Source organism: Nyctereutes procyonoides, unplaced genomic scaffold, assembly GCF_905146905.1.
Source record: "Nyctereutes procyonoides isolate TBG_1078 unplaced genomic scaffold, NYPRO_anot_genome, whole genome shotgun sequence".
Taxonomy (NCBI): Eukaryota; Metazoa; Chordata; class Mammalia; order Carnivora; family Canidae; genus Nyctereutes; species Nyctereutes procyonoides.
This window is the reverse complement of record NW_026575125.1, coordinates 80,117,918-80,141,920: the sequence shown is the minus strand read 5'-3', so window position 1 is coordinate 80,141,920 and position 24,003 is coordinate 80,117,918. Positions and strand designations below refer to the sequence as shown.

The 24,003-nt window shown below is 34.9% G+C and overlaps 1 protein-coding gene and 1 pseudogene across 1 annotated transcript in view; both read right to left on the bottom strand.

The window, feature by feature from the left end:
• The window catches only part of COL4A5 (collagen type IV alpha 5 chain), a 284,616-nt gene that overhangs the window by 219,489 nt on the left and 41,124 nt on the right, over positions 1-24,003 (bottom strand). The gene's annotated exons all lie outside the window — the stretch shown is intronic.
• LOC129517706 (protein BEX4-like) lies at positions 18,513-18,876 on the bottom strand (annotated as a pseudogene).

Below are 24,003 nucleotides of genomic sequence, written 5' to 3'. Positions count from 1 at the left end.
GGGGACAGGGTGATGGGGTAGAAGAGGAGGGGGGTTATGGATTAGGACAAAATGAGAACAAATCAGCCTTTTACACTAGATAGCAGTTGTTCTCAAACCTTCCTGTTCTTCATCGTTTTAATAGCCTGATTATTTGTTCCTAGCATCATTTAAATCTAGGTTGATGCAAAAATAACATACTTCAGACATTCTGGAATCATACAAATTTGGGAATGTAAAAAAACAAAAAAACACCTTCTTCACCCTATGCCCAGTACCCTTCCAGATTTTCCTCTACTTCATTTCTAGTATTTCTCTTGAACTCCCAACCAACTCTCATTCTTCTTTGGTCCCATTCCTCCTGCTATATTCATCCCTCAAGGTTGCTCTGAACAACCTAAATAATCTTAGACTTCTAATGATTTTATCTTTCTTTCCCCAATTTTGTTGAAAGGGAAGGGTTAGTACTGGATCTCTGCTTCTATACATGCACCTTTTAAAACACCCTCTAGTTTTCATTCTCTCAATATTTCTTCTATAACTTATAAGCTGTCACTTCCCAAATAAGCAGTCAAGGAGTTTAGGTAACACCTTTAAACTGTCACCCTCTAATCATTCTACCGGCACCTGATGAAGTAATCATATGTTTTTTCCCCAATATTTCTTGAGACAGAGCAATAAAGTTTATTTCTTAATTATCCTGAAACACTACATCAGTCGCAAAACATGTTCTAAAACTTTTACTTTATCCTATCATTGGTCACATTAAACCAATTGCCTGGGTAATTCTTCAAAATGATTCCTAATCTCTCTGTTCCCCTTCTCAAACAACTTTAAAACTTCAAGTCAATTATTCTGGTGTCTCCTAACATTGTGTAGCCTTCAGCACTATAAACCAAATGGAACAACAACAATAAGAAAACACCATTGCTTTGAATATTTTCATCTCTTTAAGACTTTGAAGAAGAAGAAAAAAATAAAAGCTGGACCTATTCCCAAAGAGCTTAAGTGCCCTCTTAATCATTTGGCAATTCCCATGGGAGCCTGAAATACTATACCAACTTAGATATCATTTAACATTCGAATGTTGGGGGAAAAAAATCTCAAATGTGAACATTGCCAGAATTTGATTTACTATATAGTATGTTAGTAATTTCTCAACCTGTAATAGCTTAAGAAATCCCTTATTTTTTAATTCCCAAGAATAAGAACAGTCTAGGTTTTTTTCCTTCCTAATTAAAAACTGACATTGACAGTCTGGAAAAAATTATAGAAATACTGAAAACTATGAAAAGAGCACAAAAAGTTCCTGAACTCACAACATCTAACGTTGGACTGTGTTAACATTCCAATGTATCTAATACCAGAGTCTGTCAATCATCCTATCTCTCTCAGCATATGTGTGTGCATACACATGCATGCATATACACATATATTTATTATGTACATACACAATGTGTACAATATACTCTACTATATAGTTTTATATAGTATATAATGTAATATAAATATTCATACACATAGATGTATGTTTTAGAGAAATGAGCATCATAATTTAATTGTTTTACTATTTCATAATAAGAGATCAATAAGGGAATATATTTAACAACCAAAATATTCAAATGCAGGGGACTAGTTACATCCATTACAGTATATTTAGTCAAATAATTATACAACTGAAAAAAATTTTGATTCTTGAAAAATATTTAATGAAAAAGGAAAGTTCTCATGACATAATGTTCATTAAATAAGCACAATTTAAAACTGTATAATAACACAAAGAAAAATATAGGCCCAGATGGCTTCATTAGTGAATCTGATCAAATATTTAAGTAAAAAAAATAATATCAATGCTACAAATACTTCCAGAAAATGCAGTAAGAGAAAATATTCATTTAGAAGACCTCTATTACATCCTGATACAAAGCTAGACAAATGAATTATAAGAAATTATAATTGAAGACAAATATCCTTCAAGAACATATGAACAATAGAATATCCTTCATTTCACACATGTGAAAATATTTAATAAAATATTACCAAATCAAATACAGTAACATATAAAAAGGATACTGCATCTTGTTCAAATAGGGTTTGGTTCCCAAAATGCAAGATTCGCTTCGCAATAAAAAAATCAATAAATACAACCCTATTCATTAACAGATTAAAGGAATAAAATTATATGGTTATTGGACAAAATTCAACACCATTCATAATAAAAATTGTCTCCTGGGACAATTGGGAACTTCCTCAACCTGATGATTTGCATGTAAAAAAATACATATCTAACAGTATAGTTAATGAAATATCAGGGATGCCAGGGTGGCTTAGCAGTTGTGCGTCTGCCTTCTGCTCAGGGCATAATCCCAGGTCTGGGGATCGAGTCCCACATCGGGCTCCCTGTGAGGAGCATGCTTCTTACTCTGTCTGTGTCTCTGCCTCTCATTCCATGTCTCTCATAAATAAATAAGTAAAATCTTTTAAAAAATAATGAAATATCAAAGACGTTTCTTCTTATGATTAGGAACAGATACAAATGCCATCTCTTATCACTTCTACTCAACATTCTGCCATTGTGTCTAGACATTGTAATAAGAAAATAAATTAAGAAGCAAAGTAATAGAAAGGGGAAAAAAATAGCATGGTCTTTATTTGAAGATAACATAATTGTTAAAATGTTAGAAAATTCCAAGTCATCTGTAAAACAACTATGAAAACTAAGTGAATTTTGTAACGTCACAGTATAAAAAGTAATTACATACATACATCAAATTAGCACTAAATGCTAATCATTTAGTGATCACTTAATTATTATAAAATGAAAAAATTTTAAATAATATCATTTGCAATGGCTTCTAAAATCATAATTAATTAGAGACAAAGTTAATGAAAGATGTACAAGACCTGTACAGTGAAAATAATAAAACATTGCTGAGAAAAATTAAAGGGTCCTTAAACAAAGGGAAATATGTGCTAGCTTCCTATATTGGAATCTAAATACTGTTATCAATCTTCCCAAAATTAATCTATAGATTCAACTGAACCCCCATCAAAATCGTAGGAGTCTTTGTTGTAGAAATGGACAAACTAATTCTAAAACTTATATGAATAAATAAAATATTTTTTAAAAAATTTAAAAATAAAATAAAACTTATATGGAAATACAAAGGACATAAACTATCTAAAAATATTGAAAAGAGGAAGAAAGTTGTCAAAATTATCCTACTAATTTTAGACTCATTCACTATAATGCTACAGTATGGTGTTAGTGAGTGGATAGATCAGTGGAACAAAATGGAGAATCCAAAATTAGACACACACACACACAAAGTAAAATGATTTACAAAAATTGTACCAGAAAAGTTCAAGATCAAAAATGCCCTTAAGTATATATTATTTTAAGGCTTCTAGAAAGATACTGTAAATATCTTTGTGACCTAGGCATAGGAAAATATTTGTTAGGATACAGAAAGTATAAACAATAAAAGAAAAAACAGTAAGCTAGATTTCACTAAAACTGAAAAATTCTGGGGGATCCCTGGGTGGCTCAGTGGTTTGGTGCCTGCCTTCGGCCCGGGGCATTGTCTGGAGTCCTGGGATCGAGTCCCACATCAGGCTTACTGCATGGAGCCTGCTTCTCCCTCTGTGTCTCTGCCTCTCTCTCTCTCTCTCTCTCTCTCTCTCTCTCTCTCATGAATAAATAAATAAAATCTTTAAAAAAAAAACCCTGAGGGATCCCTGGGTGGCGCAGCGGTTTGGCGCCTGCCTTTAGCCTAGGGCGCGATCCTGGAGACCCAGGATCGAATCCCACATCGGGCTCCTGGTGCATGGAGCCTGCTTCTCCCTCTGCCTGTGTCTCTGCCTCTCTCTCTCTCTCTGTGACTATCATAAATAAATAAAAATTAAAAAAATTAAAAAAAAACCCTGAAAACGTCTGTTCATCAAAAAACACCATTAAGAAAATGAACAGGCAAGCAACAGACTAAAAGAAAATTTTTGCAAAACATATTTATAATAAAGGACTGGTATCCACAATATATAAAGAACAGCTGGAACTCAACACTAAATGGCATTTTAAGCTTAAAGATATAGAGAACTAGAAAGACATTAGTCCTAAACTTGCAACAAGTAAAAAGCTAAGCAACCTGTAGATTAAGAACTTTTCTTGGAACTATCACAGATAATAGAGATCACAGGACAAACAGCAAGCCCAAATCTCTAGAAAGAAACAAGTTTAAGGCATTTGCTTTACCTGGGGAAGACAATACTGAATGCCACATAAGGCAGGAAGAGGGTTAAATTAAAATTTTAACTAAATGCTGAAGGCCAAGCATACAGTAGCTTGAGTATGAAAACTCTGGGAGCTAGCAACATAGAGGAGCTCACATTCTCTAACAGCCTTCTCCAGGAATCCTGCCAGATACTGGTGGGAATGTAAAATGATGCAGTCACTTTAGAAAACAGAATGTTAGTCCTCCAAATAATTAAATATAGAGTACCATGTCACTTGGAAATTCAACTTCTAGCTTATGTCAAAGATAAACAAAAACAGGGGCACCTGGGCGATGCAGTTGGTTAAGCATCTGACTCTTGGTTTCGGCTCAGGTCATGATCTCAGAATCCTGAGACTGAGCCCCACACTGGGTTCCCCATTTAGAGTGGAGTCAGCTTGAGATTCTCTCCTTCTCCTTCTCCTGTCATGCTGCATGTTCTCTCTCTCAATAAACAAATCTTCTTTAAAAAGATAAATGAAAATACACAGCTACACAAAAACTCTTAGACAAATGTTCATATTAACATTATCTATAATAACCAAAATGAGAAAACCACCAAGATATCCATCAACTGATGAACTGATAAGCAAAATGACTTGTATCCATATAATGGAAAATGATTCAATGATGGAAAGGAATGAGGTACTGATTTATGCTATAACATGGCTGAGCCTTGTAAACATTGTTAACAAATTCAGTCACAAAAGACCACATACAGGGATGCCTGGGTGTCTCAGTGATTGAGCACCTGCCTTTGTTTCAGGGCGTGATCTCAGGGTCCTGGGATGGAGCCCCACATCAGGCTCCCCACAGGGAGCCTGCTTCTCCCTCTGTCTATGTCTCTGCCTCTCTCTGTGTGTTTCTAATGAATAAGTAAATAAAAATCTTAAAAAAATAAAAAACCCAAAAGACCACATATTGTATGATTTCATTTATATGAAACATCCAGAATAGGGAAATCTATGGAGACAGAAGTAGCTTAATGGTTGCTAGGTCTAGGGGACTAGGGGAGAACAGAGTTAACTTCCAACTCATATGGGGTTTCTTTAGGAGGCAATGAAAAATTTCCAAAAGTAGATTGTGGATATAAATGTATGACAATCTGTGAATACACTAAAAAGCATTGATTTGCATGTTCTAAGTCAGTCAATTACAGCAGCTCAATAAAGTTTTTTATTTTAATAAAGTAATGACTCATCAAAAAATAAAGTTCCAGCAGCAATATTAAATTTTGACATCAGAGTCTGCAGGATAAGAAATATTATCAGATATAAAGAGGAGCACTACATAATAATAATAATCAATTATCCAAGAGAACATAACATTTCAGCATGTATGCAAATAACAACAGTGGTTCAAAACACATGAGGCAAAACTTGATATAACTGAGAGGAAAAATGAGCAAATCCACAATTTTATTTTGAGACTTCATCAGTCCTCTCTCAGTAACTGATAGAACAAACATGAAGAAATCAAGTAAGGATATTTATAAACTATATATTTATAAAATATTTCATCTAACAACAGCAGGATACATGCTCTCAAGTGTACATGGTACACTGACCAAGACAGAACAAATTTTGGGCAATGAAAAAGTATATATTTAAAAGAATAACAATCACACAAAGTTATCTGGCCACAACACAATTAAATAGAAATCAGAAACAGGGCAGCCCGGGTGGCTCAGGGTAGTTTAGCGGGGCCTTCAGCCCAGGGCCTGATCCTGGAAACTCAAGATCAAATCCCACATCGGGCTCCGTGCATGGAGCCTGCTTCTCTCTCTACCTGTCTCTCTCTGTGACTCTCATGAATAAATAAATAAAATCTTTAAAAAAAAGAAATCAGAAACAAAGATACTAGAAAGCTCTCCAAATGTTTGGAATGAAACAAAACACTACTAAGTAACCTATGGATCAAAGTAGAATTCTTGAAAAAATAAAAAATATCTTGAATAAATGAAAATAAAAACACAACATGTCAAAAATGGGTGGAGTATAGCTAAAACGCTTCTTAGAGGGAAAATTGCAGCATTAAATGCAGGCATTAAAAATAAAGGTCTTCAGGTGCCTGGCATGCAACTCTTGATCTAGGGGTCATGAGTTTGAGCCCCACGTTGGTTGTAGTGATTACTTATAAAAATAAAATTCTAAAAAGAGAAAAAAACCCTCAAATCAATAAAAATGTAACATTTAACTTAAGAAGTTTAAAATAGAAAATGCAAAATAAAACCAAAGCAAGCAAAAAGAAAAGACTAGAACAGAAATAATTGAAACTGAAAATACAAACATCGAGAAAAACAATGAAAACAAAAGCTGGTTCATTGAAAACACCAATATAATTGATAAACCTCTACCCAGGATGACTACAAAAAAAAAAAAAACACACACACACACCTAAATGATCAGTATCAGAAATGAAAGAGGAGAAATCATTATGAATCCAAGAGACCTTAACATGAGAAAAAGGGAACACTATGAGTAACTCTATATTCATAAACTTGACAATGTAGATGAAATGGAACCAATTCCTAGAAGTCTACATACTATAAAACTCTCCGCAAATGAAACACATAACTTGAATTGTCCTTAAAGAAATTCAATTCACTATTTAAACCTCCTGAAAAAAAATCACTAAGCCCAGACACTTTCATTGGCAAATTCTATAAATATTTGAAGAAGTAATAATACCAATTCTATATAATCTCTTCTGAGAAATAGAATATGGAACACTTCCCAACCTATTTTAAGAGGCCAACATTAGGCTAAGACCAAAACCACACTAAGTACAAAAAGAGAAAACTACAGTCCAATATATCCCTCATGAAAATTAATGCAATAATCCTCAATAAAATATTAGTAGACTGAAGCCAGAAATAAAGGATAATATATCAGAACTAAATGGGGTATGTCTCAGGAATGCATGACTAATTCAATATTTGAAAATCGATCAATATAATCCTACAAATTAATAGTCTGAAGAATAAAAACATCAGGTACTAAAAGCATTTAACAAAATTCAATACTCATTCATAACAAAAACAATGAGTTAGAAATGTAAGACTAATTCTTCAACCTAATAAAAAGCACCCATGAAAAGTGGCATATGTAGTGGCAAAAGTCTGAATGTTTTTGGAAAGAAGAATATCTCTCACTCAAGTCGTAGCCAGAGTAGAGAAGAAAGAGAAATATAAACCCTACGATATTGGAAAAGGAGAAATAAGAATGTCTCGATTCACAGATTAGGATTTTCTACATAAAAAATTCCAGAGAATCTACAAAACATCTAGAATTAGTAAGTGAATTTATCAAGTTGTAGCACAAAAGAATAACATGCAAAAATCAATTTAAATCAAATGTATTCCTTTATGCTAGCAAGGTGCAACTGAAAACTGAAACTAAAAAAAAAGAGACATCATTAACAACTCTAACAAATAAAATAGCTTAATATAAATTAACAAAATGAGATGTTTTATATGATTTTTATCATTTTTACAATAAAATGTTCATACTAGAAATTAAAGACAATATAAATGGAAATGCAAACTGTAGACTGAAAGACGCAATAAAGACGTCAATTCTACTCAAAATGATATATACACTTGGTGTAATTCCAATCACAATCATAGCAGGAACTTTTGTAGACATAGAAAGGTTAGCATTAAAATTTATATGGAAAAACAATATAAGTAGAATAGCTAAAACATTGTAATGCAATAATGTGTAAGAAACCCATTAAAGGATTTCAAGACTTAATGTAAAGCTACAGTAATCAACACAGAGTGGTACTGATGAAGGGATATACACAGATTAATATAAAAGAAAGGAAATAAAACCTTGCAAATATGGTCAAGAAATTTTTACCAAAGGTACAAAAGCAATTCAGTGGAGAAAGAATCGTCTTTTAAACAAATGGTATTCAAACTGGAAGTCCTTAGAAATATGAACCTTAAATGAAATTCCAAATCTTATACAAAAATTAACACAAAATGGAAAATACAGGGAAAAAATCTTCCTTAGACAAAAAATTCTTAGAAAATAAAATTTATCTAACACACACAAATCCTTAGAGACATGACAAAGAAATCACATTCTATAGAAGAGAAAAATGATTAACTGAACTTCATCAACTTTTTTTTAATTTTTATTTATTTATGATAGTCACACACAGAGAGAGAGAGAGGCAGAGACACAGGCAGAGGGAGAAGCAGGCTCCATGCACCGGGAGCCTGACGTGGGACTCGATCCCGGGTCTCCAGGATCACGCCCTGGGCCAAAGGCAGGCGCCAAACCGCTGCGCCACCCAGGGATCCCTTCATCAACTTTTTATCTTGAAAAATACCATGAAGTGAATGAAAAGAAAAACTATACACTAGGAGAAAACATTGAAAATCACACATTAAACAAAGTACTTTTATTCCAAGCATACAGAGAAATCTGAAGAGTTAGCAGTAAATAAATGTCCCCATTTAAAAATGGGCAAAGGGGATCCCTGAGTGGCGCAGCGGTTGGGCGCCTGCCTTTGGCTGAGGGCGCGATCCTGGAGACCCGGGATCGAATCCCACGTCAGGCTCCCGGTGCATGGAGCCTGCTTCTCCCTCTGCCTGTGTCTCTGCCTCTCTCTCTCTCTCTCACTATGTATGACTATCATAAATAAAAAAGAAAAAAAATAAAAATGGGCAAAGAACTTGAATAGATACTTCACAAAACAATAATAGAAGTTATACATATAAGCATATGAAAAGACATTCAATGTCATGAACTATAAGAAAATGAAAATTAAAACCATGATGAAATAGCACTACAAAGGAGAAATAATATATGAATAATTAAGTTTCTCTACATCCTTGTCATTTGGTAGTGTCACTATTTTTTATTTTAGCTATTCTTAGAGGTATGTAGTATCTCACTGTGGTTTTAATTTGCATTTCCCTAATGGCTCATGATGCTAAACATAATTTTATATCATCTGTGTATCCTTTTACATGAAATGTATGTTCATATCTTTTACTCATTTTCTAATGGGATTTTTCTTCTAATGATGAGTTTTGGGTTTTTATATATTTTAGATATGAACCCTTTGTTGGATATGTGTTTTGCAAATATTTATGCCTAGTCTATAGCTTGTATTTTCAACCTCTTTACAAAGACTTTCACATAACAAATATTTTTAATTTGGATGAAGTTCAAATTATTTGCATTTCCCCTCATAATTAGTATTTGGTATCAAGTGCAAGAACTCTTCACCTAGCACTAGGTACTGGGGATTTTCTTATTTTTTTTTCTAAAAGTTTTATTAAATTTTTATTTTTACAATTATGTCCATGATCCATTTGAGTTGTTTTAAAAGTGTAAAGTTTGGGTCTAAGGTTCAACTTTTTGGCTATGGATATCCAACTGCTCCAACATCATTTGTTGAAAAAGTTACCCTTCCTTCATTGAACTACTTTTGTTTCTGTTACAAATTAACTGCGTATATTTATGCAGGCTTATTTTCTGATTCTCTATTCTGTTTCATTAATCCATGTGTCTACCATTCTACCAATACCACAGCTAGGCTGACTAACTGTAGCTATATAGCAGGACTTAATATCAGGTAGTGTGTTTCCCCCACCCTTATTCTTTTTAAAGACTCACAACTGGGATGCCTGGGTGGCTCAGCGATTGAGCGTCTGCCTTTGGCTCAGGGCACCATCCTGGAATCCCGGGATCAAGTCCTGCATCGGGCTCTCTACATGGAGCCTGCTTCTCTTCCCTCTGCCTCTATCTCTCATGAATAAATAAATAAAATCTTTTTTTAAAAAAAGACTCACAACTGAGTTTCTAAGCATCTTCCTCTAACCCAGAATCTGAACACATCAACTGTATGTCTAAGTACTCAACGTCTAAGTACTCATCGCCAAAGATGTGAAATTCAATCATGAGGATAGAGAGGATGAGAGAATGGAAAAGCTTAATTTTATGTTAATTATTACAAAATCAACATCATTTCTGCAGTATAGAATCTGTCGTGCATGTATCTTAATACATATAAGTCATTTTGAGAACATGTTGGTGACTCATTGGATGAATATAAAAACAATCATTTCCGGGACACCTGGGTGGCTCAGTGGTTGAGCATCTGCCTTTGGCCCAGGGCGTGATCCCAAGATGCTGGAATCGAGTCCCACATCGGGCTCCCTGCACGGAGCCTGCTTCTCCATCTGCCTATGTCTCTGCCTCTCTCTCTCTCTGTGTCTCTCATGAATAAATAAATAAAATCTTTAAAAAAAACAATCATTTCCACATCAACCTCTCTTTATATTATCTATGCTATAACATGCACTGAAAAACACATCTGAAAAGACATGTGTTTAATTTATAATGACAGACCAAAGTCCTTCTGGAAGTACATGCTTATTGAATGCTGAAATACAAATTAAGAAAATAGCATAAATATATTGAAACTAGAATATTTTCTTGTGTATAAAAGATTTAGCATGTGTCAAAGTAAAAGAATCAGATATCCTCTTCTTACATCCTGCCCATTGTACTTACTAACTGAAGCTGATTGCATCTTTACTTATGGATCTTTCCTCCTATTTTGCCCTTCCTATCACCCATCTGCCATAAGGATCCCTTATATAAAATGTTGTCTTATAAGAAAATCCATGTGTGAAAGTGAAATATTTTTCTAGAGTAATAATTTCCAGCAATTCAATAATGGGTCCTGCTATACCTTGAAGCAGTTTCTTTTATGCAGTCTCCATAGTGCTGTATCTGTTTGGATTTGCAGAGAAATTCTGCAAAACTACACAGAGATCTCAGTATTATCATTGTTTCAGTCAAAAACAGCCTTAAATATAAGCCTTCTGCTTAAAAATTAATTTACAAAAACAAGAAAGAAGTATTATAGACTTAAAGAGCTGCAATCTATTTTCTTATTGAGATTTTTTTTATTATTTTCTGAGCACCAGGCAACTATCAAAATAAATTACAATGTAAACAAAGCATAGTCATAATTTAACATTGTATTTTAAGGTGCTTCAGTTACATCTTTATCCTATTCCTGGAAAAATAATAATTTACAAAACAATTAAAGTGAAAGTTGATTACAATATCAAAGAACACTTACATGATACAATTCTTTGCATCAGTTCTTTTATGTTGGAGATATAAGGTAAAATCTATAAATGCTGGTTAATTCCCCCCTGCACTCTGGAAACTCCCTCTAGTGAAATATGGTACTTTATTTGATGGATATGTAGACTCAAGGATTAGGTCCCTTTAATCCCCAGATAACAGAGAAATCATACTGTACACACATTTCGTTTTTAAGAAAATCAGAACTAGAGTTATACAACAGTATATATATAATATCTATTGCCATACAATTTCTACTGATGATGTCACTCACCAACATGGAGTATATAAACAAAAACCAACATAGAAAAACAATACATAAAAAGCAGCCTACTCACTAATTTCAACTCTTCCAAAGATGGCTTACTTAATAAAAAACTTTAACTCATCTATAGGTTATACCAGTACATTTCCTAAATGCTATTTGAGTTAGCAATTTATGAAGTAAAATTGTTACTCTCCTCTTTGACATCATTTTCCCTCTGAATTCATTCTACTCAAATTGATTCATATGCACTAAATACATTAAGTTAATAAAATCAAGAGTCTTTTTCCCTTGTGTTCTATTTCCTAATGAATAAGATCCCTAAAATAAATACGCAATTCACTTACTCAACCCCCATCTACCACCACTTATAAACATACCTTTTTAAAAACTCTCCATCTCTTTGCTAAGTCTCAATAGCTATTCAATAGCCCAATAGCTATTAAATAACTCACTTAAAATCTATTTTATTTTTTAAGATTTTATTTATTTACTCATGAGAGACATAGAGAAAGAGGCAGAGACACAGATAGAGAAGCAGGCTCCCTGTAGGGAGCCTGATGCAGTACTCAATCCCTGGATCCCAGGATCATGCCCTGAGCCAAAGGCAGATGCTCAACCACTAGGCCACCCAGGTGTCCCTTAAAATCTATTTTTAAATGCTTTCTCTATAAAGATGAAAATGATAGTCCACCATACTTAATAAAGATGCTTATCAGAAGGTACAAGTGAGAAAGTAAGGCTTTCACAGTTGGGTTTTAGGGGCACTTGGTAGCTTAGTTAAGTGTCTGACTCTTGATTTCAGCTCAGCTCACAATCTCAGGGTTCTAAAATCCAGCCTTATGTCAGGCTTGTTGCTCAGCAGGGAGTCTGCTTGGGATTCTATCTGTCCCTCTGTCCCTCCTCCTGCTCGCATGCATGCACAGGATCTCTCTCTCTCAAATAAATAAATAAGTCTTAAAAAAGGAGTTGGGTTTGGAAGAAAGAGAAATATAGCAGAACCAGGTACTATTTTGGAAAGAGTTTATACATACTATCTTTATCTAGAGTCAAAGAAGCACAAATCCTGTAAAAGACTCAATGATGTTCCATAGTTGTGCAAAACTCTATTTGCTCACAGGAAATAGCTTAGTTTCTACATATTATGATATGAAGAATATGTAGAAACATATCATAATAAAAAGAATAAAATTTATTTATAGGGTATAATGTTATAAAAATGGCCATTTTTAGAATAGTTTTCAATCTCTATAAAAGTGTATTTTACTAATACACAGGAATCCCTCTAGTTGTGTTAAATATTTTACTTGTCCATTTAACTTGCCCAATTAGCTATGTATAACAGGTTAAACCTCTCCCACTCTACCATTTCCATACTTCCTTTTCATCTTTAATGATGAACATTACATTTAAAAAAAATAAAAACAAACTCAAAATGGGCCAAAGACCTGAACATAAGAACTAAAACCCTAAAAACTCTTAGAAAAAAACATAAAATAAAATCTTCATGAATTACATTGGATTTAGCAATGATTTCTTGGATATGACACCAAAAGCACAGGCAGCAAAAGTAAAAATATATAAATTGGACTATATCAAATGTAATAGCTTGTGTGCATTAAAGGACACAATCAACAAAGTGAAAAAGCAACCAAAATATGTGCAAATCTAATCTGATATAAGATTAAAATCCAAAATATATTTTAAAGCACTTCTACAGCTCAACAACAACAAACAATGTGATTAAAAATAAGACAAAAGATTTGAATAGATATTTCTCCAAAGGAGATATAGAAATGGCCAAGAAGTACATGAAAAAATTCTCAACATCACTGATCATTATGGAAATACAAATTAAAAACCACAATGAGACAGCATCTCTCACACCAATTAGGATGAGTACTAGGAAAAAATAATATGTTTTGGTGAGGATGTGGAAAAATTGGAGACCTTGAACACTGTTGGTGGAAATGTGAAATGGTGTAGCTTCTATGGGAAACAATATGGTAGTTCCTCAAAAAATTAAAAATAGAATCACTATATGATCCAACAGTTTCACTTCTGAGTACTCAAAAGAATTAAAAGCAGAGCCTCAAAGAGATACCTATACACTCAAATATTATTTTCAGTTGATCTTATTGTTTGTCTGTTATTCCTTGCCCTGGGAGGCAGTGGTTAATATATTTGTCTTTAAGTGTTTTCCACAAGTGCCCCCCAAGTAGCTGCCTCGGTCTTCGGAGAGTTATGAGTCTCTCCTTCTTCAGAGAGAATAAGGGCAAATCTTTTGAGCTAGGGCTTCAGGGACCCACCATACTGGTCAAAATAAACAACCACAGTTCTTTAAGAATGAGGCCACGGGGGGATCCCTGGGTGGCGCAGCGGTTTGGCGCCTGCCTTTGGCTCAGGGCGCGATCCTGGAGACCCGGGATCGAATCCCGTATCGGGCTCCCGGTGCATGGAGCCTGCTTCTCCCTCTGCCTATGTCTCTGCCTCTCTCTCTCTCTCTCTCTCTCTCTGTGACTATCATAAATAAATTAAAAAAAAAAGAATGAGGCCACGGCAAAGCTTCTGCCAAACTAGAGAGCAAGGGAATGGAAACTAAGTAAGTTAAAATGCCACAAAGCTCTTTCACTGAGTTTCAACTGCCTTTTCCCTAATTAAGCATTTGCCTGGTTGCTTTTTATTTTTTATTAGTTTCCAAAATGCCAATAAGTTGATTCTGAGAATATTTGCTAGTTTACTTGCTGCTTTTGTGGAAAGATGAATTTTTGGCATTATCTACTCTGCCATGTTCATTGGAATCAAGCCTGATTACATCTAAACACATTTTCAAGCCAAAGAAATCAGCATAGCATCTATTAGTTAAAAACATGAAAAACAATGAATGAAGTGCCACACTTTGATATGGGCAAGGGGGCCCCATAATTTAGCAGACTCCTCTCTAGCCATTATTCAGCTGCTCCCAGTTCATTCTAGCCATTATTCAGCTGCTCCCAGTTCTAGGACAAAAGAGTCTGTGGGGCCAAAAGGAAAAAACCATCAGAAGCCTGTGCCTCCCCCTTCTAGATCATAATTTGAGTACCCAAGATCCGAAAATTCCCGTCCAAATATCCCCAAGCCAATTTCATGAGCCCACACAAAAATTCTCCTTCAGGTCTACTCTCCACCAGCCTTTTTCAGCCCACTAGCCTTTCTTAAGCCCTAAAGAAAATTATTCATGTAACCATTTTCCCCATTCTCTCAAATATGGTACAAGACTAGTAACACTTTATTATTTTTATCCAATGAATGCCTTAGGGTTTGATGGTTTAATTCTCTTTTGGAACTTACTTTGAAGTGTTGTTTTGGAGGGAGGATCTTGCTATCTATGTGCCCACTGTTAGGTCCAAAGGGTTGTCAAAGCAAACTTGGGGTACGGACCATGGACAGAGCTTGAATGCATAGACTGGAGGGAAACATACATTATTAGAGTGAGGCCCCCCATGCAAGACAGAGTCGAATATCAAAAGAGGAGGCCAGTCAAGCACTAGAAGTCATATTTTCCAGGGCAATCATATTCCTGTGTTAAACTATGCGGAGTTGGAGGATTCTAAACTGGAATTTAACTTTCCAGTTTATTATAAAGGCATATGTCAAAATATGAGAATACAACATTATTTGATAGTTTGTTAACTTTGTTTAAATTAAGGTTTTACACATATGGTATGTACAGTTGCATTTGTATTCCTGGCTCAGTCTACACAAATGTTGACACAGGCCTGAATAGATAAACCAAAACAATCAGTTATCTCTGCAAAGTCAATGAGGTTCAAACTAGATAATGAACAAATGGTAGATTTACACTTTATTATATTTATACAATATACGTAAGTATTGTAAGATGGAGATCTGAAATTTTTCCGTTTCTCCAAGAGTAATAGGTGCAATGTAAATGTTAGGGTATTAGCAAATTTATAAAAACAAGACCTAAGACAACTCCAAATCAACATTACACCACAGATAACTCTAACACAGTATAGATATTCCTTCTAAAAAAATGGCATTTAGGCCTACATAAACCGACTTAAAGGTAGCATATTTTCATAAATTACCCTTTATTATTAATCATAGTGACAACTAAAGTCCTTGCTAAGTAAAATGGCCTGCCCACAGTCCCTACACAAGGATAGCTGCAAGCAGTCATGTTTTATACTACATGATCCAGAATTCTCATACATGATTATAGGTAACCATAAAATATGAAGGAGCAAGGTAATTCAAAATTTGGTTGGCCAGTAGACAAGGAGGGGGCCAGCATGAAAAAAATAAATATACCAAAAAGATTTGATTAAATTTTCTCCCGTTTATTTGAACTAGAAAACAGCAAGAGATTAACCTAGGTAGCAATGGGAATGAAGCCAAGAGGTCATGATACAGAATGGCCTCAAAGGCTATGTTGGCCATGTGCAAGCCAATATTAAGAGGAAACTAAAAGTACGAGGACAAGAAGAAAGAACAAAATAAATACATATAGATAAATGGAATCTTGAAGCTCAAAAACAAGTTATCTTCTCTCTGCTGGCTCACTATTTGAATGTTCTATAGTTCCATTCTTCAATAACCAACCCACTCATATCCTGGGATAGACTGGATATCTAGATCTCATAACCCAGAGTATCCCTACTATTTCCTAAAATAAACAGACTGTTTCTCTAATCAATATTCAAACATATCAGGGCACCTGGGTAGCTCAGTCTGTTAAGTTTCTGACTTCAGCTTAGGTCATGATCTCAGGGTCCTGGGATAAGGTCCTGCATTGGGCTCCCAGGTCAGTGGGAAGTCTGCCTGTCCCTCTCTCCCCTTTCCCCCACTTGTGCTCTCTCTCTCAAATAAATAAAATCTTTATATATATAAAAAAAGATCCATGGGGCTCCTGGGTAGCTCAGTCAGTTAAGCATCTGTTTTTGGCTCAGGTAATGATCCAGGGGTCCCTTGTTGAGCTCCCTGCTCGGCAGGGAGTCAGCTTCTCCCTCTGCCTCTGCACCTCCTCCTGCTTGTGCTTTCTCTCTTGCTCATTCTCTTTCAAATAAATAAAATCTTTTTAAAAAAAGATTCAAACAAATCACATGGCATTCATTATTTTGTTTGGAAGAGATTATAAATGTTTTGGGGCACCTGGGTGGCTCAGTCAGAAGCATCTAACTCTTGGTTTCAGTTAAGATCACAATGTCAGGGTCTTGAAATCAAGCCCAATAGTGGCTCTGCCACTCAGCACAGAGTCTGCTTGAGATTCTCTCCCTCTCCTTCTGCCCCTCCTCCCACTCCTATGCTCTCATGCTCTCTTTAAAATAAAACAAATATTTTTTAAAACTAAAAAATAAAACTGAAAAATGTGCTTTAACAAATGAATTATACAAAGAAATCAATGGTTTGAAATATATAGTTTCAAATATTCCTATTAACATGTCATTCAGTCTACAACATATCTTAAAGTGGGTTTCAACTGTAACGTGTCAGGAAGCATGCTTATTTTGCTTGCCAGGATACCTATTTTTTAAAGATTTTATTTATTCATAAGAGACACAGAGAGAGAGGCAGAGACATAGGCAGAGGGAGAAGTATGATTCCTGCAGGGATCCCGATGCAGGACTCAATCCCTGAACCAGGGATCACGACCTGAGCCTAAAGCAGACGCTCAACTGCTGAGCCACCCAGGCGTCCCATCCAGGATATCTATTTTAATATGAACTTTACACAGGCTTCTATAGACTCTTTGGTCTCTTATGAATCTGAAGGAAAATACAATGCAACTCATATTTTTAATATTATCAGCCATTTATTTATATCAAATTTCTCATACCAAAGGTTGTACATGCCTTTCTTTTTTTTTATTAAAAGATTTATTTACTTATTTACTTTTACAGAGACAGAGCATGCACACACAGATGTACAGGTCGGAGTAGACCTAGAGGAAAAGAAATCTCAAGCAGACCCCTGCTGAGCAGGGAACCTGATGTGGGGCTTGATCTCAGGATCCTGAGAACATGACCTGAGCTGAAATCAAGAATCAGATGCTTAAAAGACTGAGCCATGCAGGAACCCCATGCCTTTCTATTTTACATATATTTTCAATTCACCAAATATATTTAAAATGCTCGGTATTAATGGCTCAGAAAACACCTATTTAAGTCATAATTAATTCATTTGCCAATCAAATCAATAACTTCAGATATGTAGATTCCAAAACCTTAAAATATAGTAAAATCAGAAATATCCCCAAATCTTAAAAACTGATATACAAGGTTGGTATTCCTTTTTGTACTGGCCACTAATATCTGTAAATAGGCCCATTCAAATAATAAATATATCATGCCATTTACCTGTTGGAAAAACATCTATAGATGCTGTTATTGCTATATTATATATCATATTACATTATAAATTCCATGAACTCAAGGATCCTATATTTTTTAGCTTTTTTAAAGATTTTATTTATTTATTCATGAGAGACACAGAGAGAGAGAGAGAGGCGGAGGCACAGGCAGAGGGAGAAGCAGGCTCCACACAGGGAGCCCGATGCAGGACTTGATCCCGGGTCCCCAGGATTAGGCCCTGGGCCAAAGGCAGGCGCCAAACCGCTGAGCCACCCAGGCTGCCCCTATTTTTTAGCTTTTTAAACTGCTTTATTGATTTCATGTTATGAAAAAAAATAGTTTTTCCTAAAACTGGGTGAAATTGCCCTACTGGACAGAAAGTTTTACATAACTGAGACAAAACAGTGTTTAATTACAAACTTCTAAGTGGAAATATCAAAAAGGTTACAGAAAAAGTAACTTACAAAATTACATGCTTGTAGAGTAGAGGCCACATTATTAACCTCAGGGAAAACCTTAGGATTCAAGGTATAAGGCAAAAGTCATAAAGATTATCAGGTTCAGGAGTTTAGAAGCACTTATGATGCCTCATTTGCTGCTCTTTAGTCTTTCTCCTGATTCCCATCATCTGCCCTATGAACTTTTCCACATCATCTCCCACTTCATTGTGGTCAATATGTCTGTTAGGTATGGCTCATTGAAAATTAGAGACAAGCCGCCTCATTCACCTCAGCCTGACATTTCCTCCAGGCTTCTGGCGTTCACCCCTCTCTCCAATCTCATGATTTCTTTGCATTCTGCACGAGGCCCTGTTCTTCTCTTTCATTTTCCTGCTGAGCATTTTCCACATTGAGATTTTTCACTGCTTGTTTCTCTTTGGACATCATCGCTTCTGGGCCTATCCATGCATTCTCCTCCTCCCAAATCTCTCCAAGAATGCACTGCCAAGACACTTAGACCTATACACCTGATCCCTCTCTGCCTCCTATTCTTTAGGGCCATCCTTGGCTCACATGCCCTCAGGGCCACAGGGAGCAGGTACTGAGAAGAGAGCCAGTGAATGCTGGGTCTTTAGATACTGTCTTTTTAACAGCTATATATTGACAGGCCCCAGCAAAATGCAGGGAAAGTAGTTGGGGCTCCAAAAATACTTGATGAATGAATAATTAAGAAAACTCAAGCAAAATAAATATTCCTATTTCAAGGAAGAGTTATAAGCTTACCTAAATGTTTCCATTTCTCCATAAAGAGATCTCTCTAGTACAGCTCTTATATTTCTACTCTCTCCTAAATCATCACTTACTTGTACCTTCTGAGTTGACTCACTCCATACCCTCAATTTCTTTTGAATATGGGGTTAAAATAGCCAAATAAGAAATTTTTCAGAGTACACCCTCCCTCTAATAAGTCCTATTCTGTTAGTAAACCCTCCCTCTGCCCATCATATTTACTTATTAGTGCCAGAGATAAAAATCTTTACAGTAAATGTCATTACAAAAATTCCTTAGTTTATAGTAATGTCCTTCCTTTACTACACAGCCAATTTCTCACATATTTACAGGGTTATAACCTTTAAAATCAATATTAATACTGCAAACAAAATATTATCTGTTAATTGCAATGGAGCAAGATAAATATACCTGCATTATGAATGAGTGAATGAATAAGTAAACAAATAATAAATGAATATCAATGAGTTTTATCATTCTCAGCAAGCCTAAAAATTGGAAATCCAGATTAATGCATGCAATCTCATCTGACATCAAAACAAGAAAAACACAAAAGAGACTATTCTAGGTAGAAAAGTTTCTAAATAATAAATGTCATACCAAAAAAAAAAAAAGTCATACCATGCTCATGGATTGGAAGACTCTACATACTAAATATGCCTGTTCTCCTAAATGGATCTATAGGTTTATTTTCTTTCTTTCTTTTGTTAAAGATTTTATTTATTCATTCATGAGAGACAGAGAGAGAGAAAGAGGCAGAGACACAGGCAGAGGGAGAAGCAGGCTCCATGTAGGAAGCCCGATATGGGACTCCATCCCAGGACTCCAGGATCACGCCCTGAGCCGAAGGCAGACGCTTAACTGCTGAGCCACCCAGGTGTCCCTGTAGGTTTATTTTCTTTTTTTTGTAGGTTTATTTTCAATTAAAATTCCAGCAAGGATCTATAGACACAAAAAAATTATAAAATTTATATAACATGGGCTCTAGAATACCTAAAACTATATTGAGAAAAATGAATAAAGTAGGAGGAATCAGCCTCCTTAATATTAAAGCTTACTATAAGCTATAGTAATCAAGACAGTATTTTATTGGTGAAAAAACAGACACCTAGATCAATGGGACAGAGTAAAGAACTCAGAAATAGATCCACACAAATAAATTCAGGTGATTTTTTTTAGAAAAGTATAAAGAGCACTTCAATAGAGAAAAGACAGCCTTTTCAATAAACAGTGCTAGAGAGATTAAAAATGGATCATGGACTTAAAATGGTAGAGATGAAACTATAAAACTTTCAAAAAATCTTTAGTATCTAGGGCTAGGTGAAGAATTCTTAGATGACGACAAAAGCACAACTCATAAAAAGAAAATATTGAATAACTGGACTTCATCAAATTTTAAATCTTTTGCTCTGCAAAAGATCTTGTTTAGAGGATGAGAAAACAAGCTACGGATTGGGAAAAAATTATTTACAAACCACATATTTAACAAAGGACTAGAATCTAGAATATATAAAAAACTCAAAAACTCAATAGTAAAAAGAAACAAACAGTCCAAATAGAAAATGGGCAAGAGACAATGAAGAGCCATTTCACTGAAGAGGATACAAAGATGGCAAACAAGCACATCAAAAGATGTTCAACATCATTAGCCCTTAGAGAATCACAAACTGAAACCAAATTGAGCTCACTACACATCTATAAGAACAGCTAAAATAAAAAAAATAGTGACAACTGTATATGCCAATTGAGGGTCAGGAGAAACTGGATCATTCATTTAGGATAAGACTACTATGTAACAGTTTGACAATATCTTAGAAAAGTAAACATGCAACTACCATATGACCCAGCAATTATACACTTGGTCATTTAGCCCAAGAAATGAAAATTTCTACTTACACAAAAACCTGTACAGTAATATTCAAAGCAGCTTTATTTGTAATAGCCCCAAACTAGAATCAGCCCAGATTTCCTTCAATATGTGAATGATTCAACAAACTGTGATTCATACATAACATGGAATATTCCTCATCAATAAAAAGGAATAAACTATTGATAATCAGAAAAACTTGGATATATTTCCAGGGAATTATGCTGATCAAAATGCTAATCACATAAAGTTATGTACCATATTATTCCATTTACATAAAATTTTTGAAAGGACAAAATTTTAGAAATAAAATTTTTAAAAACTCATGGATTGCCATGAGTTAAGTTAGTGGGGATGGGGCATGGGGATGTCTGTGGTTATAAAAGCATAATACAGATATCCTTGTGGTATTGGAACTGTTCAGCAATTTAACTGTGGTAGAGGATACATGAATCTATATATGTAATAAAATTGTATAGAACTAAAACACACAAATGAACACAAGTAAACATGGTGAAATATGAATAGACTAGTATTTTGTTTTAATATTAATATCCTGGTTGTGATATTATACAATAGTTTTGCAAGATATCACTACTGAGAGAAAATAGGTACCTGTACAAAGGATCTCACCATATTATTTCTTAGAATTGCATGTGAATCCACAATTATTTTAATAAATATTAAAATTTTAAAAAGCCATTTGAAAAGCTGTTCACTGTTATAGAATCTTCTAAATTACTTAATATCAGCAATGACTAACTTTTATTGCACATTTCAAATTGCCTACCTAAATTGGGAACCTTAGTGAGATGAATCTATGAATATACCTTAACACAGTGTCCAATCTACCCACCACTGCCCAGTAATATTTATTTATTTTTTTAAAAAGATTTTTTATTTATTTGTTCATGAAAGACACACACACACACACACACAGAGAGAGAGAGAGAGAGAGAGAGAGAGAGAGAGAGAGAGGCAGAGACACAGGCAGAGGGAGAAGCAGGCTCCATGCATAAGGAGCCCGATGTGGGACTCGATCCCAGGACTCCAGGATCACGCCCTGGGCTGAAGGCAGGCACTCAACTGCTGAGCCACCTAGGCATCCCTGCCCAGTAATATTTAGAACTGACTGGGGTTAGAACTAAAACAGGACTTTGAAGGAAGAAAATGAAGAACAGTAAGGAAATAGGTACAATTAAAAAAAACTACCTCTTCAATGCTATTATTAGAGAAGCACTTTGCATAATTCTTTTCAATACAAAGTCAATAATATTAGCAAAAAGCAAACTCCAGCAGCATTAGAATAAGACATTACATAAAAATGAAATAAAAAATATGTGGAAAAGTATTTTTAAAAATGCAACCTCAGAATCTCAATGTAAATATGATTCAATACAATTCAACAAACATTTTATGAGTATGGAGTTTATGCAAAGCTCTAAGCTAGTGATAAAGGGGAATGCAAATTATATCCTCTAGAAGTTCACAATCTAGTGAGAAAGGCAGACACATATATAACTAATGATGATACACGGCAGACATTGATAAGTGCTATAACAGAAGTTATATAAAATGCCATAGACAAAGCTCTGTGAACAATTTGTTGTATGATGCAAAAGTCCAGAGCTATTTATGAATCAGCCAACACATTTAACTATACACTAAACTTCTAACCTTCCTATAATGTGTCTTAGGCATTGAGAAAGGAAACTGCAAATACATATTTCAAATGAGAAATATCATAATTTTAAGTAATTCCATGTAAATCCTAACATAGTGATAAGTTTCTAAGAAAAGAATAATTTTATTTTTAAGATATAAAAAAATTTAAAGTACAATATACACTAAGAAGTAACAAAATATTGACTTAAATTTCTTATGAGTGATTTAAGTCATTTAAAATTGGGCAGCCCCGGTGGCGCAGCGGTTTAGCGCCGCCTGCAGCCCAGGGCGTGATCTGGAGACCCTGGATTGAGTTCCACGTCAGGCTCTCTGCATGGAGCCTGCTTCTCCCTCTGCCTGTGTCTCTGCCTCTCTCTCTCTCTCCTCTCTCTCTCTCTGCATCTCTATGAATAAATAAATAAATAAAATCTTTAAAAAAAATAAAAAATAAAATAAAATTACTAGGGGAGGGGGATCCCTGGGTGGCTCAATGGTTTAATGCCTGCCTTCTGCCCAGGGCACGATCCTGGGGTCCTGGGATTGAGTCCTACAGCGGGCTCCCTGCATTGAACCTGATTCTCCTTCTGCCTGTGTTTCTGCCTCTCTCTGTGTCTCTCATGAATAAATTAAAAAATAAATAAATAAAATAAAATAAAATTACTAGGGGATGTTGGTTCAGTTGTTTGTCAACTATGTTAGCTGTATAATGAGTTAATTGTAAAAGGCTAGTGATTTTTAAAAACACATAAAATGTTTTGGCTTAGGGTTTATTTGACCTAAGAGTTCTCTTTGGAATTACCCTTGTTCTCTTATGTAAAAAAACATGCCCATATGGATAAGCTAAGGAGAAAAGATATTATGCCATCTATCCAGTAACATCCCAAACATCATAAAAAGGGAATTATATTTTATAAATATCACAGGGTTTTAAATATATGAAAAGATGCTCAACCTTATTCAGAACATAAATGAAAATTAAAACCACAATGAGATACCATTTTTCACCTATCATATTAGCAGAGATACAATGTTTGATAGCACAGTATGTTGGTGAGGGTTGGGGAAACAAGCACTTTTATCTATTGCCAGTGTGAGTATAAATTGGTACAACCTCTATGGAGGACAATTTGGCAATTTCCATCACAATGACAAAGGCACATACCATCCAACCCAGCAATTCCATTTCTAGAAATTTATCCTACAGATAGTACACATCTGAAATGACCTATCACAAGGCTATTTGTTGCAGAAAT